Here is a 14,786-nt window from a genome sequence, read left to right on the forward strand (position 1 = left end):
CTCCTTTCCCTCTTCTCTGGTAAGTCCGTTCTTTTCTCTCTCATCTCCTCATTCCTCCACTTCTCTCCTCTGTTCCTCCTTTATTTCCCATCTGCACCACCCATATTTTCTTGCTTCAATCTCAGCCACACACGTGGCATGACCAGATTAAACTCCAGAAATCTGGAGTTTTCTAGAAAATATTAATTTACAATTTTACCCTCAACTTTAAACATTAATATCTCCTTTTGTGCTCCGTTTGTGCCCACACGTTCGCAGCTACGAGTACTACGAGGATACGCCAAGAAAATGAACCTTACATGACACGACAGTCAACAAAAGACAACACTTTGCCTCGAAGGCATTTTTGTAAACTCACTTATAAATCCTAATTTTTAGGGACGGACTGTTACACTAAATACACACACACACACACACACACACACACACACACACACACACACACACACACACACACACACATGGGTACGTTTATCAAAACTAACCAAAAAATTATTGTACCAAAACATGAGTACATTTTTCAAAAACACAAAAAGAAAAGAAGATATTATGCTTAATAACATTATTAAATTTCTTCTATTATACTGGACATAATAACATTATTATGCTTAATAACATTACATTCATGTGGAAACTGATTCCAAGGTTCTTGTGGATATGGTTCATGGGAAGCTGCAACCTGATGCAACTATGGAAGCTATTTTGTGGGATATTAATCTTATTAAGCAACAATTTTGTTCTATTGAGGTTAGTTACACTCCTCATGTCTGTAATGAGGTTGCGCATCTTGTGGCATTTTATGTCACGCGTATGGGGGGAGCGCATTCTTGGGATGAGTTTGAGCCTGAGTGGTTGTTCAACACTCTAGATCTGATGTAAATATTTCAATTAGTATTTAATAATATCTACTCTTTGACAAAAAAAAGTAGAATGTACCCATAAAAGTTTTAAAAATGGATTAGAGAAAAGATTGAATGAATTTTATATAAAAAAAGGTACATTTTATATTAAAAAAGGGTACATTTTATATTAAAAAAGGGTACATTTTTCATATAATTTTTTTTTATATTTTAAGAATGAGAACATATAATTTAATGAGTGCAAACTTATTCTAATTTTATTTTTTATATTTTGGAAATGTTTGAATCGAAAATTAATTAGGAGTTTAATAAGGGTGTGAGTATTAAAACTCTAAATCAATTAATAATTTTTATTATAAAAATTATGTAACCTATTTATTAATATATTAATGATAAAAAATTTGATTAAAATCTAAAAACTGATAAGATCTTAGTCAATAAATAATAGAAACTAGGTACTGGATACTAATTTTCCCTTCATTTTTATCCTCCATTTCCATTGGCCCATATTTTTTCCAAAAGCTATGGTGTGGCGGCTGCAATAACATTCAACCAAGAGCTTCGCCCCATACTTGTGGCCATCACTTTTTAATAGTTTAATAAAGTATGCATCATTGTCTAAATTATAAATTAATATTACAAACCAACTCGTGATTTAGTCGTGTTTTCCTTCTTAATATTATAATATGTTCTTTTTTTAAATTCTCTTCTTGCCTTGTCAAACATTAATAATACTCTTTTTCCCTTACGCATTTTGAATTTGTCTAGTTTTGAAGTTGAATAAATTAACAAAAAAAAAAAAAAACTAAGAAACGAAAAAGAAAAAAAAGGTTAAAAAACATCTCCAACAAATTCCATAAATCTACTTTTGACTAAATTTGTAGAGCCACATCTTCAAAACTTGCTCCAAGGGACTCTACAAAGTGGCTCATCAAAATTGGGACTCAATTCTTTCTCTCTACGAATGTGTAGTGTGAGAAAGTCACTCTACAAATGTTTCTTTGCAATAATAAAATAAATAAAAAAAGGAACAACACACGGCAATTATACCAAAATTTATAAAGTAAAGAAATCAACACTTTTGTACTGGATGCTGTGATTGGCTCATAAATTAGTGATTAATTATAAGTTGGCAACAATTTTGCATAAATAATTTTGTGAATGCTACAAAGAAATGGCAGCAGTCATTTGTGATTTTGTGTTTGCTTTCGGTCATGGCGTGGAAGTCTTTGTTCAAGAGAGACATGATGATTGCCACAAGCAAAGTTGAAAGCAGGTCTTGATGCAATTGTGCATGCTTTCTCTTATATGCCTATAACCAGATGCAATATTTGTGCATTTGGTAAGCATTTGAAGGAGAACACAGAGGAGAGAAAATTCATGGGGTAGACTGAGCTCTTGGGGAATTTTGTGAGTGGGTGTATAAGGGATTCGAGTTTGGGTTATATCAATTTTACATAAGTATATCTTGTACTAGTTATCCTCATAGTGAAAAGCATTATCTTTCCGAGAACGTAGACAACAATTTGTCGATCCTAGTAAATTTCTTAGTGTCTTTATTTATTGTATTTTATTCTATTCAACTGTGGGTTTGTATTTTGGTGAGGTTGTAATTTGAATTTCGGTTCCACACTACACTGACTGGCCAAAGCACAACAATAAATGTATAAAATAATAAAATATGCAGAATCTGTTGGACTGCAAAATTGTGAAGTACTAAATTTTAGTCTTTAAACTGTCACGTAGATAACAAAATGTAATCAAAGAGTCAAATTTGTAATATCTCAAAGACTCTCAAAGAAAACAGAAGTGTTTTAAAATATAAATAAATGATGGGTTAGATTCTGATGACACACGTTTTTGTGGGATCTACTCAGCAATGTATTTTAACAATCTAATCGTCAATCTTTTATGGTTTATCTCAAAGACAACATATGTCAAAAATCACTCAAATCCGAAACTATATGATCGTTGAATTAAATTTAGCGTTTCTTTGTAGAACCGTATTAGTCAATTTTCTTCACTCCAAATGAATGTCTTTATGATTTTGAATTTTTCTAATTTTTTACAAGAATAATCTATGAATAATTTACTAAAATATAAACTGCTCAGATCGTTGAAATGCAGTACGAAGTAGGCCACTTAGTACTACGGTCTAGTAATATTCCTCTTCACTTGTAAGTGAGAGGTCTTAGGTTCAATTCTCGCCAATGATGAATTTGAGTCACATTATTGCTAGCTTATTGTGATGCTAAACTCATATCTTCTCTCTTAGTTTAGATAATATTGTTTGTCAAAAAAAAAAAAAAAAGTGTGTAAAAAACATGTGTTCCCGAATCCTAATTCATAAATGAATATTAGTGCTTTGTTGAATACCAGTACAAGGTGTGGCCTATATGTTTTAGATTAAATCTCAACCACAATCCTTCTATAGATCGAAGTCATCAAAATGGTTGGATTACAATTTACGAAGGTAAACATCATAGTCATTGTTGGACCACTCATGATTTTTTGTAAACAAACTTATGTGGTTTCCAGTCATCGTAGAATTAAAAATAGAAAGCAAAAACAATTGAAGGATTGAGAAAAACAAAAAAAAATTTAGGATGTTGGAGACCCATCCTTATATGGAGACTCTATCTTGTAATCACCGGAAACACACCGGCATCTCTATAGCACTTATTACGTGATGAAATTTGAAAAACATGATCAGAAGAAAATTTAATTATGCAAGAGTGTTATAAAATAGAATCTAATCACGTAATCAGTATTATAAACGTGTGAATGTGTAAGCTCACGATACCCAAAATTCTCCACCATCTTGGTCTCTATGTCTCACCACAAAAATCTAAATGGCCATCGACACATCCGAAGATGGAAACTACTTTATCAATAAAAAGTAGTTGGAAACTTTGTTAATCTAATTCATAAAGGTGCGGTAGCTGTACCACCATTTTCTTGCAAAGATCTGTTTATATGCTCCTTCCTCTGGTTACCAAACAACCAGCGACACGACAAAGATTCATAGAATGATAGGCTTGATAGCCAGAGATCTTGGTGTCAAATTATACGGCTAACCAATGTTCCCAAGTACCGTAGAATTGTTAAACAAAGGAATCGAAATTTTAAGCCAACATTAAAAACCAAATATCGCAAGTGAATTTGTCACTGTAACCGTATTTTAAATTCTCAAATTAGTCAAGCAATGATATGCGTTTTAACTTTTTACATAACATTAACATTCCGTAACATGAAAGTCATGTAAATAACAAAAGGGATTGGGATCTGGAGCCCGCGAACAGAACAATCTGGACCTTTTAATTTAAATTGTGCTATCCCTATTAGCCATCTCACACATAACGTCTCTCCTCAACGCTCAGATATCTCTCCCTCTTGAATGCTCTGGATTGCCTAGTCCGAAAGGACAGGAATCTGAGATCCAAAGAGGATCTCATTCCCACATCACTCGAATTGGCCAATAATGTGTACGATTAATTTATTTTTATAACTACCAAATTTAAAATAATATACAGGGCAAGCAAAGCAACCCCAGAACGTTGGGTAATTAGAAATTATAAGACAAAAATCAAACCCAGCAAATCCTTTCTTCTCACAATTAACAATTAACAATTAACAATCAACAATTAACAAAAAGTCAAAAACAAAAAACAAAACGTAATTTCCAACATTGAAAAACAGCAACTGGAACCAGAAGCATGTGTTTTAAAGAAAACTAATGACAATTATTTGAAAATTTTGAGTTTTAACAATAATGTTAAAATAAAGATAAACTGAATAATACCATGATTGACTTTTTAGTGTAAAAATATAATTTTTCGTTAAAATAAATAGTACCGGAGCTTTAAGTTCCCTATGTTTAATTGTTTGTACAATTTCAAGTAATTTCGTCTCGCAGCAAGAAACCCCAATTCGCTACCGACAATTTACAACGAAATACAAACAATGTCCAGACCTTGTCACATGTACTTCTGGAAATCACGAAGATTCATATGATCCCCCAAATTTCAAAAATTAAAATTAAATAAAAAAAGAAAAAGAAAAAGCTTCTCATTGAATTAATATGAGATTAAATGGTAATTAATATGAATTATGAGATTGGAGAACCTAAATTAAACACCCAAAAGGGACCCAATCACAAATCGAAGCCAAAGTCTTCAACTTCGGAAAAATAAGAAAAAATAAAGAGGAAAGAAAAAGGAAAGCACAAGTTTTCTTCCTTTGAATTCTAATCGCGGGGCTGACAATTAACTCCAGAGCTCCGCCGTCAAATTAATCATCTGTGCGCCGTCACCAGCGTCTCAATGAACCTCAACCCGTCGAATCTCGGCTCGAATTTATCCTTATCCGACGCCGAATTCGAATTTTGTCCGCCGTTCTTCGTCGCCGGGGAAGAAGAACCCTAATCAAATGCAATTAACGCCGTAATTAGATTAAGGTTCCGATATATTAGCAGATCCATAAACTAATTTCATGAAATTTGATGAAAAAACAACACCTTGCAGCAGCATTTTGTAATTTTATGCGTACCTGGTTGGACGGTGACGACGTCGTCAGAGCCACCGTCGAAACGGCGACCACCGACGCGACCAGACTGCCGGACCCCTTCATTGTCGGAGAACTCGAAGTCGACGAGAGGAGAGAAACGGTGCGTTTCGGAGCTCCGAAACTAATGATTCGAATTCAGGTGGTCGAAACCCGACGAGGCTCGCCGGATCTCGGACCCGAACTTTGCGATTTCGTTTTCTTTTTTTCTTAATTTTCCGTTGCGGAGAGGCGTTGGGTGGCGCCTTTGGTGGGCCGTTATTTATACGCGTTCGCGGGTAAAGGGGGACTTCATCGAACCGCATTTAACGGGATTTAATTTTAAAATTTAGATCCGGCTTCGTGTTGAGATTCTTTGCCACGCTGGCGTGTTTTGGTTGGTCGGATAGATGGATGGTTGTGATTGCACGGCGTTTGATTTGCCAAAAAAATCTAAAATCGACAGTTACGTGAATAAACGGGGTAGATGTTCGAAAATGCATCCACTAATTCATATCTTACAATGAATCTAGTGTGGAGGTCAAAACTATTTTTAGACAGAATTAATGCGTGCAAAAAAAAAATTTTGGGTTCCAATCGATTTTCTTTTTTGGCCTAGTTTTGTTATTGAGGCACTATGTCAAGCATTTGTAGGGCATGTTCACATTAAGAAACTGAATGATGTGAGAAGGGTAAGCGTGAGAGTGTGAGGCGTGAAAGTTGGTTTAGTTGATAGAGGTAGGTGCACCATTAGGTTGGGGGAGGGGGAGAGTAGGTTAGAGTGCCTTTTTCTTTGGGTACAACAACGAAGATGCTTTGGTTGTGAGCTGTAACTTACTAAGGAGGGTTGGTCCCTTTAGCTTGGGGAGTTGCGAGTTCTTGGAGGGAAGAAGGGGGGCTCTGGTTGGCTTGTTGCGTTAACGTTCATTTGTTTATGCTCGATGCCGTTTTGGTCAGTCAATCAGCTTGCTCAGTTCTCACGCATGCTATCATCACACATGGAATATTTGAACTTTTTATCTTTGGTTTAAATACATAACTTATGATAATCTTATTTAACATTTTTGTTTTTTTTACAAGGCATTTGATACACAAATTTTACTTTTATTTATCACTTTTTTGAAAATTAAAAGTTCGTTTGGTGACTACTTTTAGTTTCAAAAAAATATTAAATACGAACAAAACTGAAAGTTAAAGATCAAAATAAGACCAAAAAGTGAAAACGCAGTAAACCAGTTTTCACTTTTGGTTTTCATTTTTCTTTTTTCACGCTCGACCTATATGACTCGCTCACAGATGTCGCGAGTTGAGCTCGCCTCCTCTCTCACATGTCATGAGCTCCACCCCTTCCTCTCCATCTCAGACCTCTTGCTCCCTTGTTTCTCTCGATTTGACGGCGGCTCATCTCTCATCTCACTCATAAATTCCTAGAAAGAAAAAAAAAATCATGGGTTTCATCTAAGGTATGAAAATCTCTAGTACTGGGATTGTTGAAAGTGAAAATCAATAGGAGGCGGGAAGCAGTTCAAACAATCCAATTGAGATTGACATAACTCAAAGGCCAACTTAGGGAGATGGCTCGTGTAAGAGATGAGATATCAAATAGAATTTGGGCAGCAACTCATTGATTGATGAAATTTAACTGTTTCATGAAATTTCAATGCAAAACCTCTCCTAATAAAGTGAGGATTAAATGCCGCAAGCCAAATAATTGTTTATGATAAATTTCGTTCTTAGAAAGAACCCAACTAAGAAGATTTTTATGATTATTAGATACGCTTATTCCACAAATAAATAAATCAAACTCAAGACCTATTGATGTCTTTAGTTGTATCAAAGACGGCGAGGAACGCATCTAATAGCGTTGTGTATAAAGTAGTTGGAAACATCGAATATTACGAGGGAGACGTATGAATATGGTCAAAGATTCTTCAGCTCATATTTGGTCTTTCTTCTGATAATGCTGCGGTGTAAGTGGATTTCCTGCCCCTTCAAGCACCAGAGGATTCACCAACGAAAGGGATATAAAGATGAAGCACTAGATGTAATCTTGGACCCCTCTAAAAGGAAGTGCTATTTGAAAGCAAAGTCAAAGAGCTTTAGTTGGGCAGATGAGTTGCGAATCAAAGATAAACCCTTTTTCTTTTAATTTAGTTTAATTGTTTCTTAATCTAAACAATTTCCAAAACTACTAAGGAAAAGCACTACTTATAATTAAACAAGGAATACCACTTAATTCAAAACACGAACTTCCTACATTTACCAGGAAGTTGGATTACTAAAGGGAAACTAGCTTGTAATTCGTTTAAAATCCTTAATCCCTTGTCTATATAAGGTCAATGCAATCTTGAGTCCTGCGTAAATTCGCAATCTTTTCGTTCCTCAATCTCGAATAACTGTGTTTAGTGAGCTGCTCGATTTCTAGGTTGTGAGAATGTCTTTTTTCAGTGGATTTCGTGGAGGCATATGTGGTGACTACTTTGGTGATGATCATGGTTTGCTGCTGCCTATTCGCAAGTCGACAATCAAAGCAAAAGATACTAAGGATGCATTTATTAATTCGTAATCAGATTGAGAGAAATTGGATTAAGGAAGAATTGAAATGAGTTGGAATCAGAATCAGATTCCTGATGGAGTTGTTTACTAAAACTGTCTGGAATCGAAGTAGGAATGATGTTGAATCCGTATAAGTTATTTACTAATTCACTTCAATCGGAATTAAAACTAAGTTAATTACTAAATTGCCCTTACATAAATAAATTATTTGCATACTAATTAATTAAATTAAATTTCTTAATTAAATTTATATAATAAAATTCATCTATATCTTAATTAAATTAAATTTCTTAATCAGATTCCCTTCACCCACCCCTGCCTTTCCAAACATGCCAATTACCAAATCCACTCCCTTATGCCTTTCCTTGCCTTACCTTGTCTAGTTGCACTGCGGTCTCACTGCCATCTCATACCCCAACTATCTTCTTTCATGGTCCGCACTGCACATACCCCAACTATCTTAAGCTTACCCCTTTTATTTTTCCATCTACTTGTCATCTCACTCCATCTATCTCCAACCACACAGCCACTGGAATATACCAACTGTTGGTATATGGTCCAGCCCATGATCAATGTTCTAGATTATTCTAGTAAGTAAGTGAGGTGGTTGGAGCATGCTATACAATTCTAACATGTTATTAAGTTGATGGAAGAAGCCAGAGAGTACTAGCTTCCTTGGTTGCAAATGGAAATATCTAGAAGCTACAATTTTGTGGCTAGTCTAGAATTATCTATGCTAGAGGTTTGAAGAATACACTAGAAACTAATAGAATGCCAAACCCTCACCTATAAATATGGGTGTGATGTTGTAGTGAAGTAACCAATTAAGAACCAAGTGTGAGTAGCAAAGGATCAAGTCCAAAGCTAGAGTTCCACTCTATGAGTGAGAGTGAGAGTGTTCCACTACACATTGTGAGTGAAGTTTAGAGTGATAGAAAATGTGTGTCATACTTTCTTGTATCCATCAAGCATTGTCTTTGGCTTGGTAAGACTACTCTTGTTGTACTTATCTTTTTCATATAGTGAAGATTGATCCTTGTTTCATGGACGTAGGCATAAATTGCCGAACCACATAAATTCTTGGTGTCCATTTTCTACTTTACCTTGTGCATTCTCTACCTTGTAGTACCGACATTCCTAACTATTTTCTTGTCTAGTTGCACTGCGGTATCATTGCTGTCTCATACCCCAACTATCTTCTTTCATGGTCCGCACTGCACATACCCCAACTATCTTCAGCTTCCCCCTCTTATTTTTCCATTTACTTGTCATCTCACTCCATCTCTCTCCAACCACACAGCCACTGGAATATACCAACCACCATAGCAGTGGATCCACCACCACTGCAGCTTCAATTCTAGGTGTTAGAATGTCGTTGAATTGGCAGATGCAGCACCAAACGAGTTTCAAATCCGTTCTTCACCAACGACAACCCATTCCACCAACTCAGTCTTGGAAGCCCATCCATTTAGGGGGTAGTTTGGGTATAAAAGTTGGATTCCTGGAATAGCCTTCTCCCCGGAAACCAAATACCACCTCCATCTAGGGGATCCGATTATGGGAGATTCAAGGATCCAATTCCTAATTTTAAGTGGACCCCATCTTGTTTTTCATTCTGGAAATGTTAGTAAACGGCTTGAATGCCTGGAAAAGAATGCAATTCCGTTTCTTGCCATTCCGTTCTGGTTTGGTAAACACGCCATAAGATTAGTTCTCCAGAATCGGCCAGGAGAGAAGTTATTGTGAGCAAGAAGAATAGAAATGTGGGCAACGCCAACGACTCATCATCACCAGAAGCCGACTTGGCTGTGAAACCGCGAAGATTGGCACCGCCCTTTGCACCTGCCTTGGATGGTTTCTTCTGGTTTGAAACCCTTGTTTTCCAAAATTTTGCTTGATGTTCAGTTCTTTTTTTGTTGTATTTCTTAATATTTAGTGCTTCATAATCCTTTAGTATACAGTTCACGAGGTAAATTGGCTAAAAACAATTCAAAAAGAAAGTTGAGATAGATTAGGGAGATGAACAAAATTTTAGTACTCTTTGTATTAATATGTGGTATGAATGTAAGGTGATTGTAATCAAGTTGATCTCTCAATATCTGTAGAACCTTGGTCATGAGTTATGATAGTTGCCATGGAAATTCATCCATAAGCATATGTTGAAGCCTGCTGAGGTGATACTCCAACTACATAGACACACAAATATCAACTTAGACTCCATGTGTCTCTCGTGCACCTTCTCTTTAGAACCAACCTCTTTTCTCCAGGAAATCCATCTCTGTCACCGACTATTTCACTTTCATTCCTTCTCAAAAACACCCCAAAGGAACGGAAGTGAAATTGTTGGTATCAATATGCTTTGGAGTGGTGAGAGCTGGATTGGGAGGCCAGGGGTTGGGACTTATGTTCGCTTTTATGTGCAATTCAATCATTAGAGACTAAGTTCGAGTCCACATATTTGTCAATTGTTTCACATGTTCTTCATAAATAAAATGCATTGAGTTCTATGGCGGTGCCTCTTCGATTCATGGCGGCAGTTAGGGATTAGAATCATAGGTTAATTTAGTGATGTGAGCTACTTTAGTTATTCAGTTTGGCTTTTTATATTAGCACCCTATAAAATGTTAAATGCACCCTACATTAAAATTTAATATTAAATAGCTTATTTATCCTACTATGCAATGACAATTTTGACCTTATTAGATTAAAAAAAAATTCTATATACACCCCAAATCACTTTTAACATATTATTTATCTTCTTCAACAATCAAAACCCCTCTGACCTTCCATTGTTGAACAAAACCCTAACCAATGAAACTACAAACATGTTGATTGAGAAAAATTATTTTTGATGAATGAAACACGAAATCGATGTTTCGGAAGCTTCACATGCGGTAGACTTGTTTTAGTGATTTTGACAACATCGATAATTATTTAATCTTGCTTTTGATGCATTATTCAAGCTTATATGTTCGTATTCATCTTTTAGGGATCACAAGGATTACATGAAGAATTAAACTCCTAAAATTACCACCAAAATATTAAAAAAAGGACGACATGGGTTTTAATGGTGGAATTGAAAACAACCCACATATACTTTAAATCCCAGGCGACATCTTTTGTCAAACTTTTAGTCAGCATTTTTTGTCCAAATTAAAATGCTTTATAAGATTTGAGAAATGTGGGGGTGTATAGAATATATGAGGTGCGTATAGAAAATATAAGGTGTATATTAAGAATGTGGGGTGTGAGGGTATTATGGGAAAGTAAATGGGGTGTATTAAGATAATTTTTATTTAAAAAGGTAAATGTGGGGTATATTAAGTATATGAGGTTTATTTAACAATTTGTGGTATGTTAATATAATAAGCCATTCAGTTTTTCTTTGAATTGTTTTTTTTTTTTTTTTTTTTTTTTTTTTTTTGAGATTATTATTACTATTTTTTCAGCATTTCCATATCGTTTTCTAAATTATTGTAATAATTTCAACTCATATTTGATGGAATTTCTAGATTAGATAAGATTCGATGTAATATTCTTCATGCCTTGTACCTTTATTTATAGTAAACATGATAGAATCCAATACAACATACTAGATCACACATGTACCATAATTGAGACTAGAATTCCTGAATTGGGTAGGATTCGGAATCCAAATGGGAAACTGATTTCCTCTAAAATCCTGAATTCTTTGTCTATATAAAGGCTAATGCAATCGTTGAGTCTTCTGCCAACTCATAATCTTTTTGTTCATCAATCTCAAACTCCTCCTCCTCTCGGTGGGCTGTGAAATTTGTTGTTTGTGTGACAAGCAATGTCTGCTTTCAGTGGATTCAGTGGAGGCATCTGTGCTGACTTCTTCGGCGACGAATGCGGCGTGCCTCTGCCTAATTGCAAGTCGACTACCAAAGCAAACGATACCACTCCGAGTTCTTCAGAATCATCAACCATGAATCAAGTTACAACGAGCAAGAACAAGAACAAGAACAAGAACGTGAGAACTCCGGAAACTCAGAATCCAAAGCCTGGGATGCGGAGCTATGCACTGGCTTTACAACCTACCTTTGATGGCTTGTTCTTCTTTGTAGAACCCTAGTCTTTCCAGCAAACCTGCTTAATGTTCAATTCTTACATTGTTGCTTGCCAATTGGCGAACAATAATGAACTAATTGTACTTCATGATATGTAAACCTTTTGTTTTATGGAGTATAAAGGAAAATATTATTGCGATTTATTAAATTAAGGTAGTTATTCTTTGATTTTTTGTACTAATCTCTGTCTATTTCATGTATTTTGTTTAAAGAAGATGAGTTGAAATCTGCAGTTGCAGAGAAAGGTGGTGGATCGTTTGTTAGGGTTTTTTCTTAAGTGGGGTGTCATCTATTTTAAAACTAGAAAATGCAATAATACAATTTTTTGTTTACAAGTTTATGGCCCAGGTTTCTTTATCTATACTATTACTAAGATAACCCTCCTTGTTAACATGTTGCCACTTTTTTTCCGTTTTGCCCTTATTTTTATGCACGCTATTGACAAAAGAAGGGCAAAATAATAATTTGCACATTTTGACAAAATGACAACCATATCCATATTTTTCCTATTTTACCCTCTTTTTTATACTTATTTTTTCAATTTTACCCTCGTTTTTTATACACAATATTTACATAAAAAGGACAAAACAGTAATTATGTAATATTTTAAAAAAATATGCACTTACTATTTCGCCTTTTCAAAGATTGAAGTCATTCCATTAAGCATTATCCTTGAAGAGTTGAAGGTTGAAGGCTTTTGAGGCTGCCTCGTTCCCTTATCACAATACAAGAGCATTAGTCTTGGTAAATTCATTTTTGGTGCAGCTTCTCTTCGTATCGAACCACCAAGAAGTCTCCATTGTCACTTCTAACTTTCCAAAGACATTCAATGATACCGGAATGCGCTCTTAGTCGAGACTCGAGAAGCTACTTAGAATATTTTCAAGAAAAGTTGTAAAACTACTAAAATTCTATTTTAAAAAGTTAAACCGAAAAAATTCATCTCTAAAAGACTCTATAAAGGATTTTATATAATAGCAAAGTGAACAGTTGCTCTTTAAATTCATGGAGTCACTATTCATATGCTAAATGTTAAAAAAATTAATAAAACTCAATGGTGGACCCGTGAACCAAGGAGAAAAGGAAGCGAGAAAGTGGTTGTAGAAAATGAGTTGGTTGAGTTTGAATTTTAATTATAAAATGTTCAAAGTTTGTCAAAATAGAGAGTATTGTTGAAATATTCCACATCAGCTGAATGAGGGAAAAAAAATAAGTGTTTAAATATCCTAACTCCACATCAATTAACACCGAAGCTTTGTTATAAAACCCCATACATGTCGGAAAATGAATGTGATAATTCATAAGTTGAGAACAACATCGGTATTGTTGAAAGTAGACCTTGGCACGTCTAAATGATAATTTGAAAGATATTAAAGTCAAGAAGTGGGCCCGTACTGCCACGTGATGGGTGGGTCCCCCAACCCTGCGCGATGATGGTGGGTCCACTGGTCACGTGTGTTGGGTGAGTCCTCTTGGCTCTGTGGTTGCTAATGTGTTGATCTCTCACATATGACCCACTAATTAGGTCCCAAGCGAAGGGGGGTGTTGAAATATCTCACATCAGCAGAATAAGGGAGAAAAAAAAAGTTTAAATATCCTACCTCACTTTAATAAATACCGAGACCTTTTGTGATAAAATTTCACACTTGTCGGACTATGCATGTGATAATTAAAAACGTGAGGTCAATATCGGTGTTGTTCGAAGTGAGCTTTTGTCTCATCTTTCTGATAATTTTACATGTTGAAAATGAAAAGTTAAATTGGGTAACTAAAATAATTTTATAACATTGTCAGTTACTAGTTCAACAAAAATTTAAAACTACTTTTGGAGATGCACTTAGCTCATTACATATAGAACACTGGTTAGTTCAATTAATATATTAGAATATGCTCTAAATCGGGTTAATAGAATATCATTTTTAACTCTTTATATATCGAACACTGTTTCGTTCTTTACTCACAAAAAGTCAGAATATTTTTCTGACTAGAAAGAAATTCATGCCCAAGTGCATCAAATTGTATTTAGATCCAGCTGTGAATTGTGAAACCCACGGTTGTTATTTCAAATGCCTAACATGCATAAATCAACTCATAGATATCATGTAATATTTTATACATGTGTTGTCCGTTGTGCAGCTTTTGTGCTAAGTTCGTTGTTTTTGTACTAAATTTCAACTTGCAGAAATTTTTTAATCACCAAAAGCCACAAAGGAGGAAAAGATCCTTAGAAATTTGGTTGTATATAACATGCAACATGTCGTCTGTAAGCAAATGGTCAATCTAGTCAAGTTGTTCGATCCCATAATTTTTTTTTTCTTGTCCTATCTTATGATGACCCTCCAAATTTGCACATAATTCTCTCTCTTTAATTAATAAGAGAAATGCTCTTTACTTTTATTATTTGGAATATTTTTGTTTATCACTTTTAAGTGATCATGATGTTCATCATTTTATTTATTTTCATTAAATGAGTTTAAATTTTAAAATCTATCTGATAGGTAAATAAATTCAAAATTTAAACTTATCAAATCATAACAAATATAAAGATATAAAGTCGCTCAAATTATAATGAACGCAAATCTATATACAATAACACTATGTCAAGGTGTGCAATGTACATGCAATTTCCAAGTCATGGAACCAAGACAATAGATCATACCAAGTCATAAGACATTAAAGACTTTAAATTTTATTTTTCTTATTTTATTATTTAAATGATCACGATTAAAAACATCAA

The 14,786-nt window shown here is 34.7% G+C and overlaps 1 long non-coding RNA gene across 1 annotated transcript; it reads right to left on the reverse strand.

Annotated features, from left to right (window-relative positions):
• Positions 1 to 4,911: 4,911 nt before the first annotated feature.
• On the reverse strand, positions 4,912 to 5,734 carry LOC103437449 (uncharacterized). Its single transcript, XR_529698.4, has 2 exons — positions 5,409 to 5,734; positions 4,912 to 5,280 (listed from the first exon to the last, which is right to left on the reverse strand). It is a non-coding gene; the product is annotated as an uncharacterized lncRNA (long non-coding RNA).
• Between the last annotated feature and the right edge of the window lie 9,052 nt (positions 5,735 to 14,786).

Source organism: Malus domestica, chromosome 06 (genome assembly GCF_042453785.1).
Source record: "Malus domestica chromosome 06, GDT2T_hap1".
NCBI lineage: Eukaryota > Viridiplantae > Streptophyta > Magnoliopsida > Rosales > Rosaceae > Malus > Malus domestica.